The sequence below is a fragment of the Protopterus annectens genome, chromosome 17.part0, assembly GCF_019279795.1.
Source record: "Protopterus annectens isolate FY-2018-M chromosome 17.part0, PAN1.0, whole genome shotgun sequence".
Taxonomy (NCBI): domain Eukaryota; kingdom Metazoa; phylum Chordata; order Ceratodontiformes; family Protopteridae; genus Protopterus; species Protopterus annectens.
The window spans coordinates 644,661,389-644,673,995 of NC_056751.1; positions in this window are offsets into that span (position 1 = coordinate 644,661,389).

Below are 12,607 nucleotides of genomic sequence, written 5' to 3' on the forward strand. Positions count from 1 at the left end.
GCTTTACAGCATTTTCTGGGCATGGTCAACTATTTAGGCAAATTTATACCAGACTTCAGTGAGTTGACAGCACCTGTAAGAGAGCTCACATGCAAAAAATGTTACATGGTCATAGTTGGAACAGCACCAAAAGGCATTTGAAAACCTTAAGCAGAAAATTGCCACCCCACCTACGTTAAGATACTATGATGTGAATAAACCAGTTACTCTTTCCTGTGATGCTTCAAAATTTGGTCTAGGTTTGGTTATACTTCAAGATGACAGACCATTAGCCTATGCATCTAGAACACCAACTGAAACTGAGATGCAGTATGCTCAAATTGAGAAACAGCTTTTGGCAATAGTATTTGCATATTCCAAGTTTCATGATTATATTTATGGTCAAGCTATTCAGATTGAAGCTGACCACCAATCTCTAGTTACTATTCTAAAGAAGCCTATGCATTCTGCTGTAGCAAGATTACAAAGAATGATGCTCAAATTGCAAAAGTACAATTTCAAAATGGTCTACACAAAATGCAAATTGCTCTATCTGGCTGATACCTTATCCAGATTGCACAGAAATACAACAGAACAGCTTGACGCAGAGAATTTTCACTTTGATGTGATGTCAGTGCATCATTTTTCCACCACTAGATTTAATGAGCTAAGAGATCACACTCAGACTGATCCAATTTTACAAAAGTTCAGTCACTATATTAATGTTGGATGGCTATCAAAGCAAACTAGTGTACCACCTGAAGTGCAAACCTATTTCCCTTACAGAGATGAATTGTTGATGGAAGATGGCATTATTTTCAAAGGTACTAAAATTGTTGTTCCTGCTTCCTTACAACAAGACTAGATCAATATTTTGTGTTGTGGTCACCCAGGAGCCACATTCACTAAGAGAAGAGCAAGAGAATGTGTATTTTGGCCTTCATTACCAAAAGCCATTTATAGAGTTCTTTCCTCTTGTTCAGTATGCAATAGTACTAAGCCACATTTGCAAAGAGAACCGCTTCAAAGTCCAGTTCCTGAACTACCTTGGTCTACTGTAGCAACTGATATCTTCCAGTGAAACAATCAACACTATTTGGTTTTGGTAGACTCTTATTCGACTTGGATTGAGATTGATCTACTACCTAACCTAACATCCCCTGCTGTCATTACTAAGCTGAAACATCATTTCTCAACTCATGGTAGTCCACACAAATGTTTTTCTGACAATGGTACTCAATTCACTAGCCTGTTGTTTCAAAAATTTGAGATAGAATGGGACTTTGTATGTCACTAGTAGTCCTGTATATCCTCAGTCCAATGGTGTAGCTGAACGTGCAGTGCAGAGTGCAAAGCAATTACTTGAAAGGTCAAAGGATGACAATACCAATGTGTTCTTGAATTTGCTTAATCTCAGAAACATACCCAGTGATGATATTCTTGGGTCACCTGCTCAAAGTGTACTTTCCAGGCAACCTAAAACTATGCTACCTATTTCTTCCAGTTTGTTGCAGCCTAAACCAAGAACAATAAAACCATCAAGGCTCAATTGTTTCAGGAATGTAATATCCAGAAATCTAGTTATGACAGATCAAGCAGATTACATCATCTGTTGAGGGAAGGAGAGATGTTTGAATTCAGACAACAAAATCTTTTGATCGAATAGGACAGATTTCAGGTATCTGTGCCAAGCAAAGATCCTACCTGGTAGACTCCAAGGGTGTGGAGTATAGGAGGAACTGCAGACATCTTCTTCCTGTACCGGAATCATCATCATCATTGCAATCACAACATTGTTTCTGTGATGCAGGCTGTAGGTCTAACAGTGAATCAGACACTGTTTCCAGGCCCAAATATGTTCAAAATTCTGATTCCATTCCAGAAAAATGATTCAAACATTGCACAGGTCAACTATTTTACAACAACTGTTACAGTTGCCAAATCTAATTCCCAGTTTTATGTCACACGATATGGATAAGTATCTAAGCCTAGTATGAAATACACAGCAACATGGACTTGGTTGTATATACATGTGTATTTAGAATTGTATAATGCATGACTAAGGATTACCTATGATTTCTGCATGCCAACTAGTATTATAACAATTGTATGATCTATTTCTCATAGGAGGATGTAGATCAGAGTGCAAGTGTGTGCGTGGTATATCTTTAAGAAGCATGCCAGGCTGTACGTGCACGTATAAATTACAGACACTCGCAATCCCTAGAGCATGCATGATTGCAGTTATTAGTTTGTACATAAGCTACTTAAGTTAAAGTCAGTAAGCCTCTATAGTAATGTGTTTGTATAAAATAAAGCTGCTCAAACAGAACCCACAAAGACTCTTCTATTGTGTCATAGATAGGAGAGCAACAGAGATCATGGAGGTCCACATTTATCTATGCTGATATTCAGCACCAGTCCTTTGTGCTACATCATGGTAGTTAGTCCTAGTGGTACATTCCTGCAAATATCAGTATGCAGCTCCATTGAACTTTAGTACCACAACATGACAGCCAGGCCCATGGGGATCCACTTGCACCAACAACATCCATTCTCTGCACTCAGCCAGGCTTAACCCTTCATCAAACATGGTGGCCTCTCACATTCAACTACAACTAGAGTAATAACTACCCTAACAAAGTGTCTAGTTTACATTTCTGCAGTTATGCAAGTCATACTGACCAAGCACAACAACTTGCTATCCCATTTTACTGCAGCCAGACCAACAGACTTAGTATCATACCAAAGTGTCAGGCTTACATTATAATGGTAAAACAATGACCATAGCGTCAACAAACCACAGATTAAGTAAGCAATTGCTGCAATCATTACTTGGCAGTTACAGCACTGTTAAATTTGCAGCTAATAGGCATGACATTTTACTGAATGAAAGGTCTGGTTTAAACTGCCTGGTATTCTGGTTTAAAGTGATAGACCTAAGCCAGTTGCCCAGGTAGCTTACCCCTACAAAGACATTTCCTTTCAATGCATGTATTACTTTATTATCATCATTGTCATTAACTAGGCTAATAATTAAACAATTACAATGTCCAGTAACCATAACACCTACAATGAAGCATTATTTAAAAATGATCTTAGTCACATAAGGAATACACTACTCAGAAATATCATAGCCATCTCATCACTACCTCCATGAAACAAACAACAAACAAACAAAAAAACACCTTATCAAACATAGCTGATCCTATTATATTGTTGCTCCCTTGCTACTTTTCCCACAGTTCTTCCCATCTATACTCTACAGATAACCAAAAAAATAAGGTACAACTGAAGTTACCTGCAGTCTCTAAAATACATATTTGTATTATAGGTTCATAGTTATATACCAGGCAAATGACCACCAGTGCCTTTATAAACCTAGCTGTGCAATCTAACCCAATTATGACCCTATGTATCGTGGTTGTTTATTAGGATGAGGTATGTTAGTTAGGAAGTTTCTAAAGGCTATGTGACGGGGGTTATGTTAGTTTGGGCATTACTATCTGCTTCTGTCTATCAGAGACATGGAAGGCATTCCCAGGGTAAATTTACAATTTCCTATCCATTGGTCAAGATTGCTCCTAAATAGGGTTAGGGATAGACTCTGCTTTGCATTGATGGGCAGCCTGTTCCAGAGCATGGGGATCTCAGAAACACATATCTGTCTCACCAACATGTTTTATTTATATCACAAGCTAAAGTTAAATCCTTGGATCTAGCGATTCTGATTCTATTTGTTTTGCAGATGTGCAAAAGGTCAATCAGAGCTGGATCTGAAGATGCCTTCTACATCAGGCATAGATCACCTGTCAGTAAACTGTAGGAGCCAAAGTATAGAGATAGGGCTTTAAGGTGATCAATATAAGACAATGTGTCTGTACCCTGGATTCTCTTGGTAAGAAACCATTGTGGGCATTCCAACTGCTGCATATGTTTGGACAGGTACATGCCAAAGAGGACATTATACTCAATGATGGGTTTGATAAGAACCAAATAAAGTGCCACTGTGACTTCCTTGAACTTGGATGTCACAGATTCCTGACTACTGGGTTTAATCTTAGGAGTGTCTTTTCAATGGAATGATTAGCCTGGGTAGTGGTTTTCCCAAAAGGAACTACAATGCATTTCTTGGTATTGAGTTTTAGTCTGTGACATTGGCACTGGTCATTTGTCTGTGTTAGACTCCTTGTAAGATGTTTTTGTCATGGGAGACTCTGTGATATCTCCCAATCTGCAGTCATCTGTAATCTTGGTCAGACAAAGGCCCTTGACATTAGCCTCTGAGAAGTAGATGCCAAATAGAAGATCAGAGCACAGAGGCCTGAAGTATCCCACTGGTGACATGTCTCTTAGTGGAGACAGTATCATCAATCCTGACTTCCTGGGCCTGGTCTATGAGCTAGCTGAAAATCCAATGAGTTATGGAGGAGTTTATGCACTGTTCGATGTGTTTGCCAACTGTACCCTAGTGGGATATTATACTTAATACCTTAACAAGGTCCAGGTAGGCAGTATGAACTGTTTACCACTCAAAATGTCCACCAGGTTCAGTAGGCATGATCTTCCTTTGACAAAGCCAAACTGTGTTGAGTCCAGTGTTTGAAGATTACCTCATATATATATTCTGTATCTATGTTTGTTCTTCATACACTGCATACATAGCTGCAGGCTTTATTGTACAAGCAACATTTAACAATAGGCATACAGCACTGTCAGTAATAATAAAAATATATACAACAGCCAAAGAACTAAATATATTGTCTTGCAGTTTGCTAATGGTTGTAACCAGTTTGATAAGTACATCATACAGTGGCACAGTGGTTACTGTTGTCACCTCACAGCAAAAGATTCCCTGGTTTGATTCTCAGCTGGGTGCCTTCTGTGTGGAGTCTCCATGTCCTCTCAGTGTGCATGTGGGTTTCCGGCAGGTGCTCTGGTTTCCTCCCTAATTCCAAAGACATGCAGTAAGTGGATTGGACACTCTAAATTGCCAGAGTTCATATAAGTGTATAAATGACTTTTATCCACAGGGACATAAATGATGAAACTTATTTCTGCGTAGTGCTTTCATTTTGCCTGTCTCATTGCACTTATTAAGAAGCTTTTCGTGTTTACAGTCACACTGCATACCCATAAGTAACTCATTTCTGGTCTTGAAATGAATAATAACAAGCACACTGTTTCACATACTAGTCAAAACCCAGACATCTGCTATTTGCCTGCCATAAAACAATTGAAATTATCTAGTCATCTGCCTTATTATCTGTGAAGTAAGTATGTACCATGCAGAGGTAAAGCTAACCATCAAAATGCAAAGGATGTAACAAATAGTGTTGCTGTTACATCCTTAACAAAACTTTGAAACACCATTTAATTAGAGTGTATTCAAGCAACCTGAATATTTTTACCTATGGATGATGTTGGTTTGTTCCACACTCCTTCTGACTATTGCAAAACAATAAGGCAAGGCAGATTCCAGAACTCAGGAAAATCAGCAACAGAAAAACTGAATAAATAAACCATGTACTGAAGATCCTATACTCTACTCACCCTCTCCCCTCTTTCTCTTGATATAGGAAACTTTCCATAATTTGGGACATATTGTTCTGCTATAGACCTATTTACGAGAATAGAGATAGGCAGAGCTATGGCATCAGCTGACAGTTTGAGGTACTCATTGGGAAGTTGGTCAGCTGCTAAGGAAGAAAGTTTCAGTTTTTTTTTCAGCATTATTGTTATGGTGTTAGTTGGGACATGTCTGAGGTCAAAGGAGTTGTTAGTTTCCACATTAGGTGGGAGAGGCACTGGGGTGGAATTGTGCCCTGTAACTAAGGAGAGGATGGTGTTTATAAAGTAGGTGTTGATTTATGAGGCAATACTCACACTTTGGTTATTGGTTGTTGGTTCTGGGGTTGTAGCTTTACCTGGGTGGAGGAGCGAGTTAATTGTTTGCCAGAACTTTGTGGGTTTGTTTTCATATTTGTTTTGCATGGATGTATAATATGTTTTTTGTCTAGTTAGTATACCTGACTCTATTCCACAACGTGGATAAAAAGAACCTTTTGAGGAGTCCATTTCTGACAATTAACAAAGAAATAAATAAGCATTATGCAGTTTCTCAGACATAAACCATGTGTGCATTCTTTTAGGGGTACACTACATGTACTTAAGACATACATCCTTGGTGCCACTGGCTTGTTTTGGTAAGTGCTCTAACTCCTACTAACTCATCTCCTGTAATGTTAAATATCCCTGTCAGACCTATTATTCTAACCCTACAAACTCCCACCCAGAGCCTAACCCTAAAGTCCCAAACATGCCTAAACTTAAAATCTTTATCCCTCTCCCTTAACCCTAAAATTTCAATTGTTCCCTAAACCTAACCTCCTCTTTTCCCTCCAATTCCAGATTATTCCTTAAACCTAAAATTGCCTTCTCATTTACAATCACTCATTAAACTTAAAATGCCCTTTCCACCTTCCTAAGGCTAAAAATCCCCTTCCTCTCCCATCCACGATTGCCTTCTTAAAAAATCCCTGTTCCTCTCCTTAACCCTAAAGTCCCAATGCCACTCCCTGCCCCTCTCGCTAAACCTAAACCACCCTCCAGGCTCCCTTTTCCCACTTACTTAGTCTGCGATGAGCATTTGCTCGCTTCCACCTCTTAGAACACAAACAAGTGGTGCAGCAGGTGCAAAGCTGAAGTCATTTAAGTTTGAGCAGAAACAGCTGTTTGGGTGGGTTTACAGCTGTTTGAGTCCCTGGCTGTGAGTGCCTGGAATTTTAGCATCCGGGGCTCAAGTGGCTGTACAGAGCCCTTGTTTTCATTCCTAAATATTGAGCACATGTATATTGGTAATCTTCAAACAACAAGTGTTCACTCATCATTAAACAATTAAACAGATTATGTATACATTGCTAATCAATTGACATTTGAATTCTACTTTACTGGATGCTAATGCTATAAACACTTTTATTTATTTTCTGTATGACTAGTAAGAACACTTATATAGTGTTTTCTTATTTTATGTTGTAGTTTGTTACTGTAAAAGAAGCATCCATGTACTATAAGGAAATTCATAGAGAAGCCATTGGGCCCCATTGTTGGAATCTCATTAGAGAAGGCATAGGGCCCCGGTGTTGGAATCCTCATTCTACAGTATGCCATATGCTTTTCATGTCCACAAAGTAATAAGACTGGAATGTGGATTTTTACTGTTATACACTCTGTTACCTATCAGGCATCCATTTACATCCACATCTTATTACTAGAAGTGATTTTATTTGGCAATATTTATGATCCTCAGTTTAGTCTGCAGCTAGTTGGGTTTGGCTTTATTAGCTTGAATGCATCATTAAAGATTTATAGAAAGAAAGAAAGTGAACATTCAGATGATATGGAGCTAGAATACATGTCCTTAGAAGGCTATTTGCATATCACCCATAGAGTGAAGTAAGTTTGCCTTGATGTTTTTTTTGTTTTGTTTTTTTGCTTAACAGGTGCTTAGTCTGGACTTCAGGTATTCTGCATAAAGCCACACAAACATGAACAATTTACGTCTACCCATTGTGATGAGGTCCAGAGATCTTCAAATAACCTATAGGCAGCTGGGAATTGATAGAAGCTCGTAGATGAGGTCAGAGAAACAATTGGTGAGCTACTGAAAGGTTGTTGGGTAAAAGTCCATGAAAACAAAAGCAACTACACTCACCAGCGAAGTGGCTCAGCTACAACCTTCAGCAAAACAGATGCTTTCTCTTGATTCAGAGAGAAAAAAACAGGCCCGATGCAGAAATCCAGCAACAACAGGCCCCCCAAATTTGCTTTTTCCTCCTTCAGCAAAAATAACAGGCTTTTTACATGCATTTTTAAAGGATATAAAGTCTGAAACCCTGACAATTGTGTTTGCGTGGATTACTTCTTCTTGTTAGTCTTTCTTCAACATAGCTCTTAGCTTTCCACATGTATTTGATCTACTCCTCATAAAACTTCTGGTTGTCTGTCAAATCATTGAGGACTGCAGTCACTAAATAATGACAGACATTTGTGTTTCAGACTTTATATCTTTCAGAACGTACATGCTATGTAAAACAGCTTATGAGTGATATTTAAAATCCATCCCTTGTTTCAGCCCTTTGTTGCCCTATTATTTTTGGCTTTGTCCAGAATTCTTGGGGCAAAGAAGTTGAGAGGTATGTTCTTCAGCAGCGCAACAAGGTCTGGAAGTGAGTTTCCACTGATCACATCTGTCTGATGTTTCCAGTTGTAGAAGAAAACTAAAGTGAAAACAGTGCACTAACTAATTCACCTTCACTTCATTTTCTTTTCCCTTCAGCGCTGAAAAGTAGGGTAGGTAGCATGTCTCCATTCATCAAGGCTGATCTGCCTAGTTTTAGTTGTGAGCAAGACAAAAGGTGAAGAATGCAAGGACTTAAATTTAGTTATTTTAAGTAGGCAGACTCCACCACCCCCAAAAAGTGTTAACTTAGAGTTACAGAAAGCAATGCCATCCCATCACTGGGAGGAATACATTCATCTCCATCTCCCCTGCAATAATTACAACAGGTTTCACCAGAACAGCACCACCAGTCACTGTGTATATCTAAAAATAAAACAGCAGCAGTCTTTTACACATGATCACAGTGTCTGTACCCCCTCACTTAACAGTGTGCCATGCTCATAGATTCAGACAAAATATGTCTGCTGATAACCCCAAGGTGTGAACTCCTCGCTATCCCGAATTAGTGTGTACATTCTACACCAGCTTTTTACTGGCTTGATTATATTCTGCAGATTGTGTACATGACACACACAATCTGTCAGTCACATAATTCAGCATGCTGGAACCCCTGCAGGGTTTGAAACATGTAAGCATGCATGCATGCTTGTATTATACATTTTCCTGAAGGCATCCATGTTACAAATTACTGATTAAGTATTACGGGAGCTAGGAGCAAAGCAGATTGAAGGGAGAGAATCGACCTGCGGCAGGGGAATTGATAGAATGTGCTATGACCAGTGCAATCCACTAGGGGGAAGTTGGTAACAAGGAGTGAACCATGGAGGGAGTGCCTGGAGTAAAAAACTGCAAAAGATCTGCCATTTACCAGTTGACTTTACTGGAACACCATGTAGGTATAAGCTTGCTACTCTTGTGGGACAGTCAGGTTGGCATTAACTACTTTATTGCATTTTCATTTTGTTTTCATCATGCCTTTACTATGTTAGTTTCATTTTGTTTAGGCATATAATAATATTAAAATATAGTGTGTGTGTGTGTGTGTGTGTGTGTGTGTGTGTGTGTGTGTGTGTGTGTGCGTGTGTGTGTGTGTGTGTATGTACGTGAGCGAGTCTTGCAACTCTTATAGTTAGACCTTCCCTCATCTCTGTGCTCCTAGTCAGACTATCCCATGATTTATAATTTTCTATTGGGTATGCATAACAACGTTGTTACACACTTATAGATGTGGGAAGAAGAATGGGATTTTTTTGCGTCACATGTTACATATTCTAAACTGTCCATTACATCTATTTCAGTACCCTTTCTAGAAAGATCCTCCCCTTTTTTTGGAATTATATGCATCTACTTGATTTAACTGTACAGCCACATTTTACTGATGGTTTCTCAGGACACTGGCTTTCCTTCTGTTCGAAACATTTGACTTTATTCATTGTAATATACTGAGCCCACATCCCAGCTCTCCAATTTTGAATGCACATGCTGCAACACTAAAATCGGTCACTCATACAATAAAAATGTTTGGCATTACACTTTCCATTTGATACCTCTTTGGCATTGAAACATAAAGTTCTACTATCCTGCTGACCTGAATTTAACTCATGGTCCAGGTGCAGGAGGAATTGGCTGGGGAGAAAAAAGAATGACAAGCATAGCCTACTTATTTCCCTAAGGGGGAGAGTTGAGGGGCACAAGCCTGGAATATAAACCGTACATTAACATTTCCTGTACAAACCAGAGATTACCAGGTGTGTTTGAGGGAATCAAGAAGCTAAGCCAGTTGTTAAAATCAATTATGTTCTGCTGGTAACATGGCATCATTCTTGAAGAAGGTATTATACTGCTCAGTGCTAGGCTCATACCTGCTGGAGACACATAATCAGCGACCTCGATTTTGTCGCACTTTATATAGTCAAGGGAAGTATGTCTCAGGTCATTAACACCCGCATTGACTATGACAGAGTCATACTGGTGCCTCTGGTTCAATGGCCTTAGTGCCTGTGTGACTTGATGGATCCTAGCCCTGGAAAGGAAGTTAACCATGACTCTCTCCTTCTTCAGTCTGGTGAGGACATTAGTGTGCCTCACTGCAGAATCACCAATGACCAGAAAATTGGCTTTGTACTGGTTTACCTTAAGAGCTTACCAGCAGAGACAATGGATACAATGTTACTATGTGTAGTTGTGGGTGGTGCTTTAACAAAGCGTTTACATGATGGCTGAGGACCCTTTTTTGATTTTGCTATGCAGGAGGTTTTAGTGATTTAGGGAGATTACCTGTAAGTGCCTCAGCATAAGTACTTTTATGTGTCCGGTGTACCCTGTTTAGTGGGCGTGGTGCAAGTATTACTAACAACCTCTATGGGATTAGTCTTAATTGTATGTGAGAATTTTGCTTCCAGCATTAAAGAGTATTTACATCTCTCATGTACTTTATCTGCTTTATTAAGGATACATTGGTTGTCAGTATACATGAAACACTTGCTACAATGCCTCAGAATACCTTCTCAACCAAATCGGCCACAGAGAGGGTCAGGAAATTCATATCTATGGTTACTGATCTACTAAGGAGGAGTGAGTGAAATTTAAATATTGAATAGGTCAATAACACAAGGAGCTTACTTAACAAAACTCAGCTTTGTGAAAATTAGATGCTCTAGTAGTTAAAAATCTGTCTAGACAGTAAGGATATTTTAAGGGAAACCTACACTGTAAAGATCGGCACAAAGGGGAATTATCTACAAACAGCAGTAAAAAGGTTATAAATCCGGTTCCTTACAAAATATCCACAAAAAACAATCAGAAAACTGAAGGAGGAGACTATGAATAGTGAATAAAAATTTAATTGCAAGTAAAACTTTAACCATATAGGCTTCCTCAGGTGAATACAATCTAAACTAAAATTCTACAGCATTTAAATAATGAATTAAAATCACATAATCAAACTTTCTCATTTAAAAGCTTAAGCAATGGTTTCAAAGTAAAAGTACCAGTTAGCCCTGGTGGTAGATGTGCTCTAAATCTAAGAATCCATTTCATTTTCTCATTTTCTGTCAATAGTTTAATATCTCCACATCTCAAGGGTAGGTACATTACTTTTAGAATTACAAACTGAAATGTATGATTCACACCCATTTCCAATACATGGTTGTATAGGGCATTAGTAATAACATTATGCCTTATTTCACTCATGTGATCGGCTATTCTATCCTTAAACCTTCTGTTGGTCATTCCTACATAGTATCCTTCACATATCATGCATTTCGCAAAAGAAACTATGTTATTAGTGTTGCAATTACCATAGGCCTGTAACAGGATGTTTACCTTAAACTCACCAATATATTTACAATAAGCACAATCATTACATTTATAAGTACTATGCTTGTTAGGTGACATCTCAAAAAATGTTTTGGTTGCTCTGTGAAGCACAACTTTTCTTTAAGTGTGTTACTACGTTTATAACCAAAACTTGGCTTCTCTCCTATACTGTGCTTTAATTCAGGTATATCTTGTAAGACAGACCAATGATGATGTATAATCTTTTTTATTTTTGAAGTATTTTTATTATAAGTATGCATATACCTAATCAAACTGTTTCTGCTAACATTTGTCCTTGTATTTTGATCGCTATTTTCACTAAATAGTGGTTGGACTTGTGATGAGAACTGTTCTTTAATTCCCTTGGATGTAACAATACTTGCTTTCTTAGAATAGCCATGTTGGATGAAATCCTTAGTCATGTGATCTAATTGTTTATGCATAGTTTCATCCCTACTATTTAGGCTTGCTATTCTTTGCATCTGATTTCTAACAATATTTGGAAAAATATGTGGTGGGTGCATACTACTTCGATGTAAATAATTTCTTTTTATATCTTTTCTATACATCTCAGTTTGTATAACATTAATTTCATCCCATCTTAATCATATACCTAAAAAAGAGATACTATCCAGTGAAAGCTCATATTTAAACCTCATATAAGGGGTGGTTGCATTTACATATTCAATGAAATCATGAAAGGTCGTATTATCACCTTCCCAAATGGCAAACAAATTGTCAACAAATCTTTTGTAAAATCGAACACAATGTTTGAAGGGATTATATACTGATAGTACATATTTCTCTTCCCACATGTACATAACGATGTAACCAAGGCAGTTCTAAGTTAAGGCTTGATGTGGCAATGTTAAGTCTTAGCTTTTGTAGAGTTTAACAGCAACCAGCAACATTCTTATTATCAACTAGTCTAGTCACCAAAAATTGAGAAATGCCTCAGGCACAAAGATTCAAATTTTAAACAAGCTGGCCCTCTAGTCAATCAAATAAAGGCACAATAAGACAGAATTCATCAATTCCCTGATCAGAAGGGAGTAGGCTATCCTCTCC